Consider the following 19,166-nt stretch of genomic DNA (forward strand, 5'->3'; position numbering starts at 1 on the left):
AATTTTTGTGTATGTTGTAATATAACGGTCTATTTTCATTGTTATCCATGGGGTTGTCCAGTTTTCCCAACATTAGTTATTGAAGAGACTTTCCTTCCTGAATTGTATGTTCTTGGCTCCCTTGTCGAAAATATGCTATCCATAGATGTGTGGGTTTATTTCTGGGCTCTTGATTCTGTTCCATTGATCTTTGTGTCTATTTTTGTGCTAGTACCATGCTGTTTTGGTTACTATTGCTTTGTTGTATACATTGAAATCTGGGAGTGTGATACCTCGAGCTTTGTTCTTTTATCTCAGGATTCCTTTTGCTACTCAGGGTCTTTTGTTGTTCCATATAAATTTTGGAATTCTTTGTTCTATTTCTGTGAAAAATGTTGTTGGAACTTTGATAGGGTTTGCATTGAATCTGTAGATTGCTTTAGCAAGTATGGACATTTTAATGATGTTAATTCTTCCAATCCAAGAGCATGGAATATCTTCCATTTCTTTGTGTCTTCTTCAATTTCTTTCAACACTGTTTTATAGTTTTCAGCATACAGATCTTTCACCTATTGGTTAAGTTTATTCCTAGATATTTAATTCGTTTTGCTGCAATTGTAAACAGGATTGTATTCTTAATTTCTCTCTCTGCTACTTCACTGTTAGTATATAGAAACACAACTTATTTTTGTATTTTGATTTTTTATCCTGAAACTTGACCATATTCCTTTATTATTTCTAAAATGTTTTTGGTGGATTCTTTAGGATTTTCTCATATAAAATCATGTCATCTGCAAATAGTGAGTGTTTAATTTCTTCCTTTCCATTTTGGATCCCCTTTTATTCCTTTTTCTTGCTTTATTGCTCTGGCTAAGGCTTCCAATACTATGTTAAATAAGAGTGATGAAAGTGGGCATCCTTTTCAGGTTCCTGTTCTTAGAGGGATAGCTTTCAGTTTTTCTCCATTGAGTGGAATGTTATTTATATATCTACTAAATCCATCTGGTTTAATGTGTTGTTTAAGGTCAAACTTTCCTTATTGATCTTCTGTTTGGATGATCTGTCCATTGGTGTAAGTGGAGTGTTAAAGTCCCCTACTATTACTGTGTTACTGCCCATTTCTAGTTTCTGTCTGCTAATAATTGCTTTACATAATTAGGTGCTTCTAGGTTGGGTGCATAGATATTTATAAGGGTTATGTTCTCTTGTTGGATTGTTCCCTTTATCTTTATGTAGTAGAGCCTCTAAGTGGCTCTTTGAGAAGCACAGGTCTTCTGCCACTGACAAGCCCCACTCCCCACAGGTCCATACACACCATCAACACAGTCCTGGCCCTGCAGTGTTGCCTTGCTGCAGACCCTTGTTTGTGGCTTGTTACACTTTTTGTTTTAATGTCTATTTTGTCTGATATAATTATTGCTACCCCAGTTTTATTTTCATTGGCATTTGCAGGAAGTATCTTTTTCCATCCCTTCACTTTCAGTTTGTCTTTAGGTCTGAAATGTGTCTCTTCTAGGCAGGATATATATGGGTCTTGTTTTTCTTATCCAATCGGCCACCCTTTGCCTTTTGATTGGAACATTTAGTCCATTGACATTTAACGTAACTATTGAGAACTATGTACTTATTGCCATTTTGTTACTTTTTTTCTGAGTGTTTTAGTAGTTGTTCTCTGTGCCTTTCTTCTTCTCTTGCTCTCTTCCCTTGTGATTTGATTGCTTTCTTGGTATTATGTTTGAGTTCCTTTCTCTTAATGTTTTGTGCATTTATTATAGGTTTCTGGTTTGTGATTATCATGAGGTTCACATATAATAACCTACATATATAACAATCTGTATTAAGTTGTTGGTCTCTTTAGTTTGACCTCTTTCTAAATGCTCTACTTTTACACTCCCCTCTTCCCACATTTTATGTTCTTCATATTATATCTACCCTCTTCTTTTTGGTGTGTATATCCATTACCTTCTTATCATGGAAATAGCTAATTTAAGGACTTTTGGCTTTTGATCTTCATATTATCTTCATAGATGGTCGATGTGCTACCTTTAGTGTATTTTTGCCTTCACCAATGACTTTATAGCCCTTTTTGAGAATTTCTTATTCCTATTTGTGGTCTTCTCTTTCCCACTTAAATAAGTCCCTTTAGCATTTCTTGTAGACTGGTTTCTTGGTGACAAACTCCTTTAATTTTTGCATGTCTCAGAAACTCTTTATCTCCCCTTCCATTCTGAATGATAACCTTGCCAGGTAGAGTATTCTTGGCTACAAGTTTTTTCCTTTCAGCACTTTAAATATATCATGCCACTCCCTTCTAGCCTATAATGTTTCATTTGAGAAGTCAGCTGATAGCCTCATGGGGTTTCTGTTTTATATCACTTTGGCCTTTCTCTTGCAGCTTTTAAGATTCTCTCTTTATTTTTAATTTTGGACATTTTAATTATAATATTCTTGGTGTGGGTCTCTTTGGGTTTATCTTGTTTGATGTGCCCTGTGCTTCCTGTACCTGGATGTCTGTTTCCTTCTTTAGGTTAGGAAAGTTTTCAGCTATCATTTCTTCAAATTGATTCTCTGCTCTTTTGTCTCTGTCTTCTTCTGGGATCCCTATAATACAACTGTTAGTGTGCTTGATATTGCCCCAGAGGTCCCTTAGACTGTCCTTCTTTTTAATTGTTTTTTCTTTTATCTGTTCAGCTTGGGTGATTTCCTCTAGTCTTACTCTGCTATTGAGTCCCTCTAGTGAATTTTTCATTTCCAGTATTGTATTCTTCATTTCTGATTGGTTCTTTTTTATATTTTCCAATTCTTTGTTGGCATTCTCACTATGTTCATCTAGTTTTCTCCCAAGATCAGTGAGCATCCTTATGCTGTTTTGTTTGAACTTTTTGTCAGGTAGATTGTTTGTTTCTGTTTCATTTAGTTCTTTTTCTGGGGTTTTGTCCTGTTCCCTTGCTTGGAACATGTTCCTTTGCCTCCTCATTTTGCCTTTTTATTTTGCTTATATCTACATATTAGGTGAGTCAGTTATGTCTCCTGATGTGGGAGAACTGGCCTTATGGAAGAGACACCTTTTGAGGCTCAGCAGTGTGCTTCCCTCTCATCACCTAATGTTCTAAATGTTCCAGGAGAAGCCCCTTTGTGGGTAATGTGTATCCTTCTGCTATGGCAGTGTTGATCTTGCTGCAGGTACCCAGTGAGTCTAGGCTTTCTCCCCATGGCTGGCTGTTTGAAAATCACGTTTGGGGAGCCCCCGCACAATTTGCTGCAAGGCCTAATAGCACATGCCTGTTGCAGTTTTTCTGTTGAGTAGGCCCCCACTGTGGCTGGTTGCTAGGCTCAGGGGCTTACAATTGCTGTAGGCCTCCAGCCTGCAAGGCTGTTGTCAGCTCTCTCAGGATTGCAGCTAAGTGGGGCTGGCCCCAGGCACAGGAGGACCCCATTGTTTCAGGCTTTGGAAGGCAGGGCTGATCCTCTATGTATCTCTTTGTGAAGCACAGGTCTTCTGCCACTGATAAGCCTTGCACCCCACAGGCCCACACACACCATCAACACAGTGCTGGCCCATGCACACCTCCTGACCCCCTGAAGCAGACCCAGTTCCCCCAGTGCAGAGGCTCCCATACTCTCCACCAACACCCCCCACACTCCACCTGCTCCTCACACAGGCCCAGCCTCACAGAGGCAGACACACTTGCCTGCCTGCAGAGGATCAAGGCACCCAGTGTATGCAGGCTGACAAGCAGCCTGAGGGCTTGCTGTTGGGTGGGGCCAGTCCCTAGGTCAGGCTGGCTGCCCTGGCTGAGCTGGATTAAATCAGTACTCTGTTGGGTGGGGCAGACCCTGGGTTAACAGGGCAGTGAAAGGACTCCAATGGTGTCTGTCAGCACACCTGTACTAGGTCACAACAATGCTGCCACCAACGTCTAAGTTCCTAGAGAGGTCTCACGAAGATGCACCCAGAGCCTACCAGGTGAGACTCTTCACCAAAGGACTGTGCATCTTTCCTTCTGTTGATTTCAGGTTGCTTTCAGAGACAGGTGAATTTGTGCATGGGTCCTTTAAGAGTTGGGTTTTTTCACTTATGTCCTATAGCTTTTCTCAGGGTATTCCCCATTGTAGTTAATAGCCAGAAAAGCCAGATATTATGACACTTTTCTCAGTTGTGCTGAGTCGGAATGATGCTTATAGTGGTAATGCACCCCTACTCAGGTCCCCACTCCTCCAGGGAAAGCTGCATATCTTAGGGTTCTTCCTGTCTTGTCATGAAGCTCCATTGTTCACAAAGGTGGCTTTTTCCTCTACAGAAAGGAATTTCTGCCTCTTCCGCCTCAGTCAGGACTGTCCCCTATTGTGGGGGTTCTTTTCACCCAGGTGTGAGTTCTCTCTAAGGGGTAATCTTTCCAAGAATAGTTGTAACCTTGTTGTGTTCATAGGAAGAGGTGAGTTCAGAGTCTGCCTATGTTGCCATCTTGACAATCCCCCAACTATTCAGCTTCATGGCTCTTAAAAACCTCAGCAGAGAACTACCTCCTAAATTTACAAGTGAGAAAATCATTGTGGAGGAGTTGGTGGGGCTCATGAAGAAGTTTGTGGAAGATATGAAGAATGGAGTGCACATAAAGGAAGGCTAGCCTGATATCAAGGCCGTGGTATATGCAGTGCCAAAGATGAGCATCACAGTTCTGTCCAGAGTCCATGCCAGGAGAGCAGTGAGCAGAGGAGAGGGGACAAGATCCTCATGGATGCCTGGTGCCCAGGGTGGGTGAGAAATGATATGAGGGGACCAAAGCCATGAAAACCCCAGAAGAAGGACCAGAGATGCCCATATACTTTGCTCTTTTTCCCTCAGATGCTGAGGGGCCTCTTGGAGAGTTTGTTATGGAGAAGAAAGTTGAACAACAGGGACCACTCTTAGAGTTCTCTCCTTGCTTCTCATTAAGTTACACATCCTGATTTGACCAAATGATGTCAAAAACATCCCTACCCACAAATTTAAATACAAGAAAAATCAAAATATCCCTATCAAGTACTCAATTTCACTTGGCTACTAATTCAGTGAAGTCTTTTGTGATTTCATATGTGATACAGGGGAGAAAAAGTAGAATCAATGACAATGAATGAAAATCAATAGATGAATAAATCCTTCTGTATAAATGTCCATTTGCACAGATTGTTTACATGCCGACCAGATCAGAAATCTAACAGACCTAAAAGTTAGGTCAACAGACAACAGTATAACTCAGAGGCCAGCTAACAGCATAGAAACAGCCAGGAAGTACATGGTTTTAGCTTTGAGGACACATGATCTCTGTTGGAATTACTCAGATCTGCTGAGGTAGCATGAAAGTAGCCATAGACAATTCATAAACTAATGAGCATGGCGGGGTTTGGCCTGCTGGCTTTAGTTTACCAGCCTCTAGTATAACATGGACAACACCATGAAGGGAATACATCTGGTGTAGGCACCATAACACCAGACTCATTGGAAAAACACAATGGCAAAGTGTGAATGGTGAATGGGCACTAAAGACATTTCCATAAAAGCATCTGAGACCATGGGGGAAATTGAATATGGACTGAGTGTTAGTGACATGAGAGAATTGTTGTCAAATCTCTTCAATGAGAATGTGTTATTTATGCAGGGAGGAAGTATTCTGAGGTCTATAACATTAACATGGTTCAGCAAAATATATACAGAAGATGAACACAAAAATTTAGGAAAATATTCACAATTGTTCAACCTAGTCACGTGGATATATGGGCATTTACTATTCTTTCAATATTTCTGTTCGAAAGCTTTCAAGACAAACATCTGGAAACAAAAATTTCTGTCTCTGCCACTTTACTGTGTGACCCTGAGCAAAATACTGTACTGCTCTTTATCTCAGTACCTCAACTGTAAAATGAGCACAATAGGCATGGGATTGCTGTAAATACAGATTAAATGTCCTGATACAGATCAAAATGTTAAAAACACAATAAAAGTGCAATGTGTATTGTAAAATGACTCCCTGTGATTGGGACCTAACATCACCCATGGCAGTGACAAGAAGTCAGTTACTGCCCAACACCAAGCATACCTCTCAGTGGCCCCAGTGAACCTCCACCACATCCCTCCCTTCACAGAAGCGCTCTGTGCTCTCAAGAGGCCTCTACTGTCCTGATTATTCTTCATTCTTCACCAGTGATTTTCAGGCTTACAGAAATGAAAAGGAGTAGACCCTGAAAGCAAGGGTAGGGGTTTTATTTTAAAAGTGAGGTTTACAACTTTCTCCTTTCAACAAAGTTGTTAAGTTCCTCTCTATTATTTTGTTTTTGTAAACTGACACCAAAGGACAACAATGCCTAGGTCAAGACCATAGCATCTCAACTTTTGGAAATGTATACTTAAAATTGCAAAGATCTTTTTTTTCTTAGTACCTTAAAAATAACACCTAACTATATATACCGCTTATTATCTGTGACCTTGGACAAAACCAAACAGTAGCCACCGTTAGCCAACAGAGATTATGTAACCATTAAATAAAGCATTGAAAGCAACAGCATGGCACACAATAAGAGCTGCATAAAACATTTCCTCCCACTTGGGGACTCACTGAGAAGCACACAGTGAGGTACCCTGCCCACAGTGAAAGTCTAATCACAGCACTTAATTCTCTAATTCTCTCTCTTGAGTTTCTCTTAAGAAAGCAAGAGGACCTATGCCCTCAGAAGTGATTAACGTATGCAATTTATTGCATCTTCAGAAAAAGGAACACTTCCCATTCTATAGTTGATAATGGGCCCAAGTTCAAGTTTACTACTCTGCACTACTTTTTCTCCTTTTGGGGTTCTCCCACAATAGTTTCTTTAGTTCAACTGCCATGAATCTCTAGCCCCTTATGGACCCAGCACCAAGAAGTTGTGCTTTGGGGGAAGCACACCTCTCCAGCCTGCAACAATTGCTTCCCTCAGAGGTGAGATCAAAATAAGACTGTTCTGGTTTGGCCCAGGGTGTAGCACCATTAAGGGGTGAACCAGGAGTGAGGGATTAGGAAACTTTCTGGAACACTTGGCCCCTCCTAGGAGGGAGGGATGGAGGTGGGGCCTCCTTCTCAGGAAATCACAGCACTGGATCCCAGAACTCATTTCAGTGTGCCTTCTCTGACTGTGGCCAGGCCTCCCCAGTGAGCGTTCCTGTGGCCCATAGCCCGGTCTGCTCTCCACACAAGTTCCCTTCATGACCCCTGCCCAGCCATGTCCTCCTACACTTGCATGGCCCTCATGACCAGGGTCCACAATGGCATTGGCTTTGCCATCATGTACGACCTGTGCCAGCAGTTCTCAGGGGATGAAGTGCTCACAGCATGGGACATGGTGCAGGGCTTGGCAGCCATGTAGCAGCTGTAGGCCGAGGGCCTCAGCCCTCGCTTCCACCCGCTGGACATTGATGATCAGCAGAGCATCCATACCCTGGGTGACTTCCTGTACAAGGAGTATGGAGGCCTCAAAGTGCTAATCAACAATACAAGCATTGACGTCACCTGTAAGTCGATGTGAGCTCAGAGTGCACTCAGTCTCCATGAGCGTGGCCAGCCAGGGTGGCTTGGAGCCTGAAACGCTGCTGTGAGGCCCTTAGCTTCCACAGGATCCAGAACGGACTCCCTAGGGAAAAATGTCAGACTGGAGGCTACAGGGAGAGCAGAATCCTCTGATTTACAAGACTTTCCAGCAGAGGGCTTTTCCATCTCCATGGAATGGACTCTTGGGGAATCTCCTCCAGGTTTCCTCACAGCTTCTCTGAATTGGACTTTAGAGCAGTTCAGTGAAATTTTAACATATTTTGAAATAAACAAAAAAGTGTAAGAATGGTACACAGAGATCTCATTCTACACCCTTCACTTACCCTCCTCTAATGGTGCCATCTTACGACACTGTACAGCATTACCAAGCCAGGAAATTGTCATTGCAAAATGCTGTTATCTTAAACCAGGCATTACTGGGAAATCACCAGATTGCACATGTAAAAAAAAATTTGTATCATTCTATAGATTTTTACCATGAGTACAATTTAACTTATTAACTTTGTGCTCTCTCCCCACCAAAAGCTCCTGATTCCACACTGTTTCATATTAAAGCAGAAGTGACGATGAAAACAAACTTCTATATTACCCAAAATGTCTGCACAGAGCTAATGTCTCATAAAACCTCAAGGTGAGTATGATGAGGAGCCCAAGCTGTAGTGTTTCTGGCATGCTCTGCCCTGCTTGCCCCCAATCTCATCTACAAGCCCCTGCTTCCTGTCCCTACACAGTTACACAGGTCTCCTTGTTGTGTCTCCACGGGTCCAGGTGACCTTCTGCCTCAGAACCATGTACACACTTGTCCAGCTGTCATGGGTGCTCTCTGTCCCACTGGTCTTTGCACTGACTCTCCCTTATCCTTCAGATCTTCATTCAAAAGCTCACAGAGAGGGTCATTACTTGTTCCATGCCACTCACACATTGGAATTCCTTGAGGATTCCATCCTGAACCCTCCCTTCTCATTCTCTCTCTCTCACAGTGATCTTGTTCAGGATAGTGGAGCCTTCACTATCCTCAAACCTTTTACCTGCCTATAACATTCCTACACTTCCAGACACACATATTTGTCTCCTTGCCTCTCCATCTCTTATTGGGCCCTTCCTTCCTCTCCAGAATTCCCACATCTAAAACACACATTTCCAAAATACACTTGTCCTTTCCCCAAGTCATCATGGTCACTGACCCATCGTCCACCCACCAGGATTCTGAAAATCACTATACCCACCCCCTATTATTCAATTACCATGTTCTACGAGTGGTCCTACTCAGTTTCTCCCCAAGCCTTCTCCTCCATCCCAGCTCTACAACAGACCCTCAGCAGTCGTTGCTGCACAGTTGAAAAACCACCTAAGGGAGCTCCCTTCTTGAGTGTTTCCGTTCTTGGCATTCTCTGTACTCTCTTCAGGCTCACTCCACTCCTGAAAATCCTTCAGCAGCAAAGTCCCACCCTTATCAAGGCTAGCAGGGATCTCTGATATCTGCATAGCTCCAGGCTCATTTTAACTCCTGGTTCTATGTGCTATATTATGGACAAAACAAACTATCATATTTCTTTGGTTGTAAACTACAATAATACTTAACCCAAGGTAATGGGATGGAGGGGAGCCATCACCCATTAAATACACCAATTAAGACAAGCAGATATTTTAGAAAGATTAAAAGATGTGGCTTGGAATTCAGTACATGCGTGTATGGCTTACTCACAATTCTGCCCCATTTCCCTGTCCTGTCTTCCGGGAAAGTTCCGCTACTTCTTCTAACACTTGGTTCACTAGGACCTCAAAGGGCACCTCTTTCAAAGTCACTTGGCTCCTTCCCTCACCCCAACACTTTAGGGCAGCAATGGAGTTCCTTGTGCCACCACCACACATTCTACATGTATTTTCTCTTGGAATCATACTAATGACTCCTAGCTGGACATTTTCCTTACTTAGCCGGGCTGTGTTAGTTCCTGCTATGTCTGTTCTTGGTCCAGAAAGAGGATTGACGACACTCACAGGTGCTAAGACAGGTTCTATTCAAACAACTGATCTTGCCTCATCAAAGCTAGAGTTCAGAAAAATGTAAATACATGCTATATTCTCAGTATACAGAAAAATTTTCCTTTGTTTTGAAATAGGAGAGCTCTCCCATTATTTGGGAGGAAAGGCAGCCACAGCAGTTCATGGGGGGAAATTACTGGACTAAAGATATCTTCCACCTTGGACATTTTTTGGTTCTAGCAAGAATGGTTGGAGGGACTTTTCTTGATGTAATGTATCAGGTATTTTAGATATCATCCCTACAAAGAACATGGAGGCATACCAAAACTCAAGGTCATGTGCACAGCTAGGTGCAGACCCAGGTCATGTGGCATCCAAGATAATTGTTCTTTCTACCACTCAGTGGTCCTCAAATATCTTATGCCGATGATACTATTCTTCACGTGAAGCTGTACCCAGTCAGGCCAAAGCAATAGATGAGAAAAGAAGACTCAGCTTGATTGGGGCCAATGTCTTCCTCAGCACAGGGCCCACAGGGAACCTTAGGGAAACCCAAGGAGCTGCAAGAGACACATTTTTAAACCCTGCAGTGTTTCATGAAAACCCCTTTCAATCCAGAGACTTAACAACAGGTACTCTTGGAATTAGATAAAAATAGACTTATGTGATAAATGTGAAATCATAAAACATCCAGAGAACCAGATGTGCACTTAATGCCTCGGCAGAGACAATTAGAATCAAGCAATGCTTTTGAAGTTTGTTACTGGAAATGAGATGATGTACAATATATCCCTTGTTGTCCAGATCACTTTGGCTCTAGTTTCAGGTGGCAAGACTTTGAAGAGTGAAGAAGAGATGCTGGGACAGATCCATTAGGGGACAGGCATCCCACAAAGAGGTCTTGGGCAGCTACTATGTGTTAAGCCCTGGGGACAAGGTCTATGTTTTTCCTTTGATTTACGCTTTTGAAGGAAAACATGGCTTCCTTAAAATAAGTTTCTGGTCAGAGAGAGAATATGGCCTGGATAAACTGTAAGCCTGACACATACCCCAGCCCCACCAGGAAAGAATCCTTTCTTAGATAGGTGACATACTTTTCTCAAAGATGTGGAGTGATTACTAAAGGGCCACTGTTTCTCTTTCTCTCACACACACACACACACCATAAGGATAAGAAACTCAGGATGACCCATAACATCTCTCAGAGGATTATCTGTGTGCCTTCCAGTGCCATGTCCCTGAACTGCCATTTGAAAGCCATGAGTGCACTTTGGAAACAAAACACTTGGATCCAAGTGTTTGCTGTGTAACCTCCAACAAGTGCCTCCTGTTTCCTCCCTGGGTGCTCCTGTCCTGAGTTGTCGCATCAGAAGATCTACAGTCTCCTTCAGTTGTGATGAGTGTCACCCAGGCAGCTACCATCTCTTGGGGATTGGTTTGTAGGAGGGACTGCTGTGTGGAATAGAGACTGGATGCAGCATCCACATCCAGGAATTTACCTTCAAATACCTTTGGACTCCTTGGTCATGCCTCCCTATCATATGCAGGTAAGTATTTCCCCAGCTGATTCTAGACTTGCTGAGGTAAAAAATAGAATAAAACAGAGGTCATCACTTCATTACCGTGTACAAGCAGTCTATGGAAAGTTTTTACAGATTCTCCATCTACTGTCTAGACTCAGGTCTTTGAGAATATGATTTTAAAGCCCTATAAGTGATCGTAGCTGCCTTTCTGGTAACCAGTTGCCCACTCTGGCTTCTTCTCCTGATGTCTTTTCTTCATATCCTTCTGTGTTTTGCAATTTTGACTCAAGAAACATGTGTTAGTTTTGTTAGGAGAGAAGCAGATAATATTTTTGAGAATTAATTAAATTCTATTAGGACCTTCGACTGTGCTTACTAAAACATTTCACAAAGAGGTTCAGTTTATTCTTAAACTTCATGTGTTCTAGTGGAAAGGAAACACTGGAACAATTGACCCATTTCTAAAATGCGTTCATCCTAGGAGACTGTTTTAAGAATAATAAGACAGTTTCCAACACTCATTGTAATTATCTCAAAGATTATTTAATGAGAGGCATAGTGCCCTGGATTATCTTTTTTATCAAATTTGTTTTGCACTGCCATCCTTTTAATAGGATGGAGTGCAAGTTAAATGATGACGACAGTTTTCCCCAATATTTACATTGAAAAGGCAGTTTCCTATTTACCTGAATCTATTATTGGTGGTATGGTCTCATGATTTTTTTATACTCTTTGTAATATTCATTTAGATGTAAAAATAGTAAACTTTTTCTTTATACAACTTAATATAAATTCACTTTTATGAATATTAACCATGCTTTCAAGATAAATTAGTAAGAAATCTGTCACTGTTTTACACTTTTAACAACTTTATTCTGATATAATTCACATGCTATACATTTCACCCATTTAAAGTATACAATTTGTGGGTTTGGAGGATTTTTTGAGGTCACCTTGGTTTATAACATTGTGTCAACTTCAGGTGTACATCACTATATTTCAGTCTGTATAGACTGCACCATGTTCACCTCCAAAAGTCAAATTTCCATTGTCAACATACATATGAGCCCCTTTACCCCTTTTGCCTTCCCATTACTGTTTGCCCCACCACCAATCTGTTCTCCTTATCCATACATTAGTTTGTGAAATCATACGGTATTTGTCTTTCTCTGTTTGACGTATTTCACTCAGCATAATTCTGTCAAGGCCCCTCGATGTCATCACAAAAAGTACAATTTCATTCTTTTTTACAGCTGAGCAGTATTCCACTGTATACATATACCACATCTTCTTTATCCATTCATCCATTGATGGGCACTCAGGTTGCCTCCAAGTCTTGGCTATTGTGAATAAAGCTGCAATGAGCATAGGGATGCATATATCTTTTCTAATTAGTGTTTTCGTGTTCTTTGGGTAAATACTGAGAAGTGGAATAGCTGGATCATATAATATTTCTATTTTTAATTTTTTGAGAAATCTCTATAATGTTTTCCATAGTGGCTGCACCAGTTTGCATTCCCACCCACAGTGTATGAGGGTTCCCTTTCTCCAATCTTCTCCAACACTTGTTATTTCTTGTCTTGCTAATTATACCCATTCTGATGGGCATGAAGTGATTTCTCATTGTAGTTTGATTTGCATTTCCCTAATAATTAGTGACGTTGAACACACTTTCATGTGCCTATTGGCCATCTGTATATCTTCTTTGGAAAAACGTCTGTTCATATACTCTGCTCATTTTTTTTATCATGTTGTTAACTTTTTGCTGCTGAGTTGTATGATTTCTTTAGAAATTCTGGAGAATTAGTCCCTCATTGGATATATGATTTGCAGATATTTTCTGCCAGTTGGTCAGTTGTCTTTTCCTTTTGTTGATGGTTTCCATGCCCACGCAGAAGCTTTTTAGTTAACATAATCTGATTTGTTTATTTTTTGTTTCCCTTTCTTGAGGAGACATGGTCTTCAAAAAGATACTGCTAAGACTGATGTCAATGAGCATACTGCCTATATTTTTTTCTAAAACTTTTATGGATAAGGTCTTACATTCTTTAACCCATTTTGAGATAATTTTTGTGTATTGTGTAAGATAAGGATCTACTTTCATTCTTTGGCATCTGCCTGTTAATTTTTCCCAACACCATTTCTTGAAGAGACTTTCCTTTCTCCATTGCATGTTCTTGGCACCTTGGTCAATAATAGCTAGAGATATGTGGGTTTATTTCTGGGATCTCGATTGTGTTCCATTGAGCTTTGTTTATGTTTTTCTGCCAGTACCATGCTGTCTTGATTACTATGGCTTTGTAGCATATTTCGAATTCAGGGAGTGTGATACCTCCAACTTTCTTCCTTTTCTCAGGATTGCCTTGGCTATTTGGACTCTTTTGTTGATCCATATAAATTTTAGGATTCTTTGTTTTAGTTCTGTGAAAAATATCATTGGAATTTTGACTGGGATTGCATTGAGTCTATAGATTGCTTTAGGTAATATGGACATTTTAACTATGTTTATTCTTCCAATCCTTAAAAACAGAACCTCTTTCCATTTCTTTATGTCTTTTTCAATTTCCTTCAACAATGTCTTATAGTTTTCACTATACAGGTCTTTCACCTCCTTGGTTAAATTTATCCCTCGGTATTTTATTCTTTTTGTTGTGACTGTAAAATTAATAGTATTCTTGATTTCTTTTTCTGCTAGTTCATCGTTAATGTATGAAATGCAACTGATTTTTTATATTAGTTTTGTACCCTGCAACTTTAGTGTATTAGTTAATTATTTCTAATAGTTTTTTGGTGGATTCTTTAGGCTTTCCTATATACAGAATCATGTCATCCACAAATAATAACAGTTTTATTTCTTCCTTCTAATTTGGATTCCTTCTATTTCTTTTTCTTGCCTAATTACTCTGGCTGGGACTTCCAATGCTACACTGAATAAGAGTAATGAGAGTGGGAATCCTTGTCTTTTTCCTGTTCTTAGAGGAATAGCTTTCAGTTTTTCACCATTGAGAATGAGCTGTGGGTATGTCATATAGGGCCTTTATTATGTTGAGGTATTTTCCTTTCCACTTTATTCACAGTTTTATCATAAATGGATGTTGAATCCTCTGTTGAGAATTCTTTCTCCATGTCTATTGAGATGATCATGTGATTTTATTCTTTATTTTGTTAATGTGGTGTATCACACTGATTGCTGCGTGGATGTTGAACCCTCCTTGCACCCTTGAAATATATCCCACTTGATAATGGTGCATGATCTTTTTAATGTATTGTTGTACTTGATTGCCAAGATTTTGTTGAGGATTTTTGTATCTATGTTTATCAGTGATGTTGGCCTGTGATTTTTCTTATTTGTGCCATTCTTATTTGGTTTTGCAATTAGAGTAATGTTGCCCTCAAACAATGAATTAGGAAGCATCCCACTCTCTTCAGTTTTTTGGAAGAGTTTGAGAAGGGTAGCTATTAAATCTTCTTTGAATGTTTGGTAGAATTCACCAGAGAAACCACCTGGTCCTGGACTTTTGGTTTTTTGTTTTTCATTTTTTTCCTTCTTCTCCCCAAAGCACCCCCATTACAGAGTTGTATGTTCTACTTGTAGGCCCTTCTAGTTCCGTTATGTGGGTCACCACCTCCACATGGCTTGATGACCGGTGCTAGGTCCATGTCCAGTATTCAAACCAGTGAAACCTTGGGGCCCCAAAGCGGAGCGTGTGAACGTAACCACTCAGCCATGGGGCTGACCCCTGGACTTTTGTTTTGTGAGAGGTTTTTGATTACTGTTTCAATCTCTTTACTTGTGATTGGTCTATTCAGATTTTCTATTTCTTCTGAGTCAGTTTTGGGAGGTTGTGTGATTCTAAGAATTTATGCATTTCTTCTAGGTAATCCAATTTTTCGGTGCATAACTTTTCATAGTATTCTCTTATAATCCTTTGTATTTCAGTGGTATCCATTGTAATCTCTCCTCTGCCATTTGTAATTTTATTTATTTGAACTTTCTCTCTTTTTTTCTAAGTAGTCTGGCTAAGGGTTTGACAATTTTTTTCAATTTTTCAGAGAACCACCTCCCAGTTTCACTGATCCTTACTGTTGTGTTTTTAGTCTCTATTTCATTTCTTTCTCCTCTGATTTTTATTGTTTCCTTCCTTCTACTGACCTGGCCTTTGTTTCTTCATCTTTATCTGGTTCTTTTAAGTATAATGATACATTGATTACTTGATATTTTTCTTGTTTTCTGAGGTAGGCCCGTATTGCTATTCTTAGTACTGCTTTTGCTGCATCCCATAAGTTTTGGCATGTTGTATTTTCATTTTTATTTGTTTCCAGGTATTTGTTGACTTCTCCTTTGATTTATTCATTGACCCAATAGTTATTCAGTAGCATACTATTTAGTCTCCACATATTTGTGTCTTTTCCAACTTTCTACTTGGAGTTGATTTCTAGTTGCATACCACTTTAGTCAGAAAACGTGCTTGATATGATTTCAGTCTTCTTAAATTTTTGAGGCTTGTTTTGTTTTTGAACGTATGGTCTACCTTTGAGAATTTCCATGTGCACTTGAGAAGAATGTGTATTCTGCTGCTTTGGGATGGAATGTTTAATGTATCTCTATTAAGTCCATCTGGTCTACTGCTTCATTTAAAGTCACTTTCTGCCTGAATGATCTATGCATTGATGTAAGTGGGGTGTTAAGGTCCTCTACCATTATTGTGTTGCTGTCCCTTTCTCCCTTTAGGTCTGTTAGTAGTGGCTTTATATACTTTGGTGCTCCTATGTTAGGGGTACATATATTAATAAGCATTATACCTTCTTGGTGCAATGTCCCTTTTAACATTATATAATGTCCACCTTTGTCTCCTGTTGTCTTTCTTGGCTTGAAGTCTATTTTGTATGCTATAAATATGGCTACACTCACTTTCTTTTGCTTGCCATTTGCTTGGAGCATCATCTTCCATCCCTTCACTCTGAGCCTCAGTTTGCCTTTAGAGCTGAGATGTGTTTCCTGGAAGCAGCATATTGTTGGGTCTTGTTTTGTAATCCAGCCAGCCACTCTGTGTCTTTTGATTGGTGAGTTCAATCCATTTATATTTAAAGTGACTATTGATATGTGAGGGCTGAATACTGCCATTTTATCTTTTCTTTTCTGGTTGTTCTATATTTCCATTGTTTCCTTTTCCCTGTATTTCAGTCTGCCATTTCAGTTTGGTGGTTTTCTGTGATGTATTTCTCAGTGTCCTCTTTGCTTATGATTTGTGACTTTGCTCTGATTTTTTGTTTTGTGCTTACCAGGAGGGTTGTATAAAAGATCTCATAGATGAGAAAGTCCTTTTTCTGTTGATGGTATCTTATGTCCATTAGTCTATGTAGGTTCGGTTCTTTTCCTCTTCCCTTTCAATGTTTTCATTTTCACAAATTACCCTTATTTGTGCTGTGAGCTTTTTACCAAATTGAAGTGGATATAGTTATTTTTTATGCTTTCTTTCCCTGTTGCCTTTTGGGTATATTTAAGAGTTTATTAACCTCTTGCGATATAGAGCTGGAATTTTCTGGTTATGTCTATTCATTACCTTGTTCAAAGCTTTCTAAACCTTTGCCTTTTTCTTTCAGGCAGGAGGGCTACTTTGACCATTTCTTCTAAGGAAGGCCTCATGATGATGAACTCCCTCAGTTTTTGTTTCTCTGGGAAAGCTTTCATTTCTCCAGGAAAGATTTTACTTCCCCTCCCTATCTGAAGAATAACTTTGCTGGATAGAGTATTCCTGGCTCATAGATGTCTTATTTCAATATTTTGAATATATTATTCCACTCTCTTATAACCTGTAGAGTTTCTGCTGAGTAATCTGCTGGTAGCCGGATGAGGGTTCCTTTCTAAGTTATTTTCTTCTCTCTGGCTTCCCTTAATATTCTCATTGACTTTTTGATACTTTTAATATAATATGTCTCAAAGAAGGTCTTTCTATGATAAGAGAATTAGGACTTCTACTAGCTTCATGTAATTGTACATCTAGTTTCTTCCCCACATTTGGGAAGTCATCAGCTATTATTTCTATGAATAAGCTCTGTGCTCCTTTCTCCCTCTCTTCTCCTTCCAGGATAACTATTATTCATATGTTGTTTTTACTAATTGAGTCAGATATTTCATTTTTAAAAAATCTTATTTCTCTTCCACCTGACTCATTTCTATTTTTCTATCTTTGAGCGCACCAATTCTTTCTTCCATATGGTCTGCTCTATTTTCAATGTGTTGGACTTTTATTTTTCACTTAAGTCCAGAATTTATGTTTGTTTGTTTTAGATTTCAATCCCTTTGGTGACGTACTCCTCCTGTTCATTATTTCTGAGTTCATTGAACTGTCTTTTTGAGTTTTCTTGTAACTTGTTGAGTTTCTTCATGACAACCATTTTGACTTTTCCGTTAGTTAGATTGTAATCTTCTGCAACTTCAAGTTTGGTTTATGGAGAGTTGTCATTTTCTTTGTGTTCTGCTGTGTTACTCTAGTTCTTCATGGTACTTGATGAATTGATCTTTACTGATGTATTTGTGTAGTAAACATCTTTCCTATTTGGGTAAGACTTTTGTTGCTTCAGTTCCGAGCTGCATTTAATTGTATTTGAGAGCTTGCAGCTTCCACCCTCTGCTGCCTTTGCTAGAGGCATCATCAGTGCCCTCCTTGTGCTGCTTGTGCCTCTGAGGTTCCTGGTGCATTGTGGTTTACAATGTTGCTGCTGTCTTTTGTGCCACCACTAGAGTCACCAGGATGCAAGCACCTCTGCTACTTCCAGGGTCACCTGTATCTCGTGTTCTCCTACTGGATCTCCATGGACTCCCCATGGACTCAGATTCTTCTGCCCCATGCACAATCTGTGCTGCTGTTCCTAGATTATCTGGGTGTGCTGGCAGAACCACAGCCAGGGCCACTGGGTTCACATGAGTCAAGGTTGCATCTGGGATTCTGGAAACTTGTATGCAGCCACCACAGATCGTAAAGGCAGTGTCAGGGATGCTGCCACTGTGGGCAAGATCACAGGTTATGCTGTGGTTCCTGAATTCTTAGGTCACAGGGGCAACCAGCCATTGATGGAGGAGAGCAGAAGCTAAGGCACAAATGCTGCTGCTCTTCCTGTAACCTCTGGTTTCTGGCACAAACCAATGTACTTTATAAAATCTCAGATCAGGAAACTCTGCCACTGCCAAAGGACTTCAAGTTTTGGATGCTATCCCCACTGCTGGAAAGATTGGTACCATTGCTGGGGGCATGGGAGAGGGCTGGGTCACCAGCACTCCTCTGTGTCATGAAGCATCAGAACATGTGCACCACCTGCCACTGCTGTGTCTGCCACTAAAAGCGCTATGTCTACCCCTAAAACCTCTGGTCATTGGCACTCATGCTGGTGTGAGAATCCTCATGTTGGATCACCCCTACTGGGGAGGTGGAGGGGGCTACTTCCCTAGTTCCATGGTGTCCTGGGGGTCCAGTCCACCTACCTTGAGATGTATACACGAGAGGATCTCTCAGGCATTCCAGTGTGCTGTGCAGGGAGTCCTTTCTGGGTTAATCGATGTACAACCGGTTGCAACTAAGAGGGGAGATACAAAGGGAACACCTCACTCCACCATGGTGCTGACGTTGCTCTCAGTGTCTTTTAGTATGTATGCAGAGTTGTGGAACCATCACCTTATTCACGATTAGAACATTTTCATCACCACAAAAATAAATTCTATTATTTCTCTGTTCCCCCATCCTCTTAGCCCTAAACAACCATTCATCTACTTTCTGGCTCCAGATTTTCTTGTTCTGGACATCTCCTATGTATAGAACCATATTAGATGTGGTCTTTTGTAACTGGCCCCTATAATTTAGCATAATGTTTTCAAGGTTCATCCATGTCATAGTATGTACTTCATTCCTTTTATAACATCCATTTAATAGTCCAGTTTTCCACCGTCCCTCTCCATCACCATATTGTCAGGCCATTAGTCACTGCTCCCAAATTGATAAATGTTAAAACATAGAGAAAACAATGTGTAATTCAGTCAGCTGAGCTAATTTGTTGTTACCTATCTCTATCAGCATGGCAGCCTTCCAAGGAGCAGTTGTCCATTCACCTTGGAACTGTCATGCAT

The 19,166-nt window shown here is 40.4% G+C and overlaps 1 protein-coding gene across 17 annotated transcripts in view; it reads right to left on the reverse strand.

Annotated features, from left to right (window-relative positions):
- SETD4 (SET domain containing 4) overlaps window positions 1-19,166 on the reverse strand; it is a 286,649-nt gene that overhangs the window by 210,059 nt on the left and 57,424 nt on the right. For 2 of the 17 annotated variants that reach the window (XM_070252177.1, XM_070252180.1), the window contains exon 3: window positions 18,528-18,619. The exons of the other annotated variants lie outside the window; for them this stretch is intronic. The gene's annotated coding sequence lies outside the window, so the exon portion shown is untranslated. The remainder of the gene's footprint in view (window positions 1-18,527; window positions 18,620-19,166) is intronic. 17 annotated transcript variants of the gene reach the window in all.

Source organism: Equus caballus, chromosome 26 (assembly GCF_041296265.1).
Source record: "Equus caballus isolate H_3958 breed thoroughbred chromosome 26, TB-T2T, whole genome shotgun sequence".
NCBI lineage: Eukaryota > Metazoa > Chordata > Mammalia > Perissodactyla > Equidae > Equus > Equus caballus.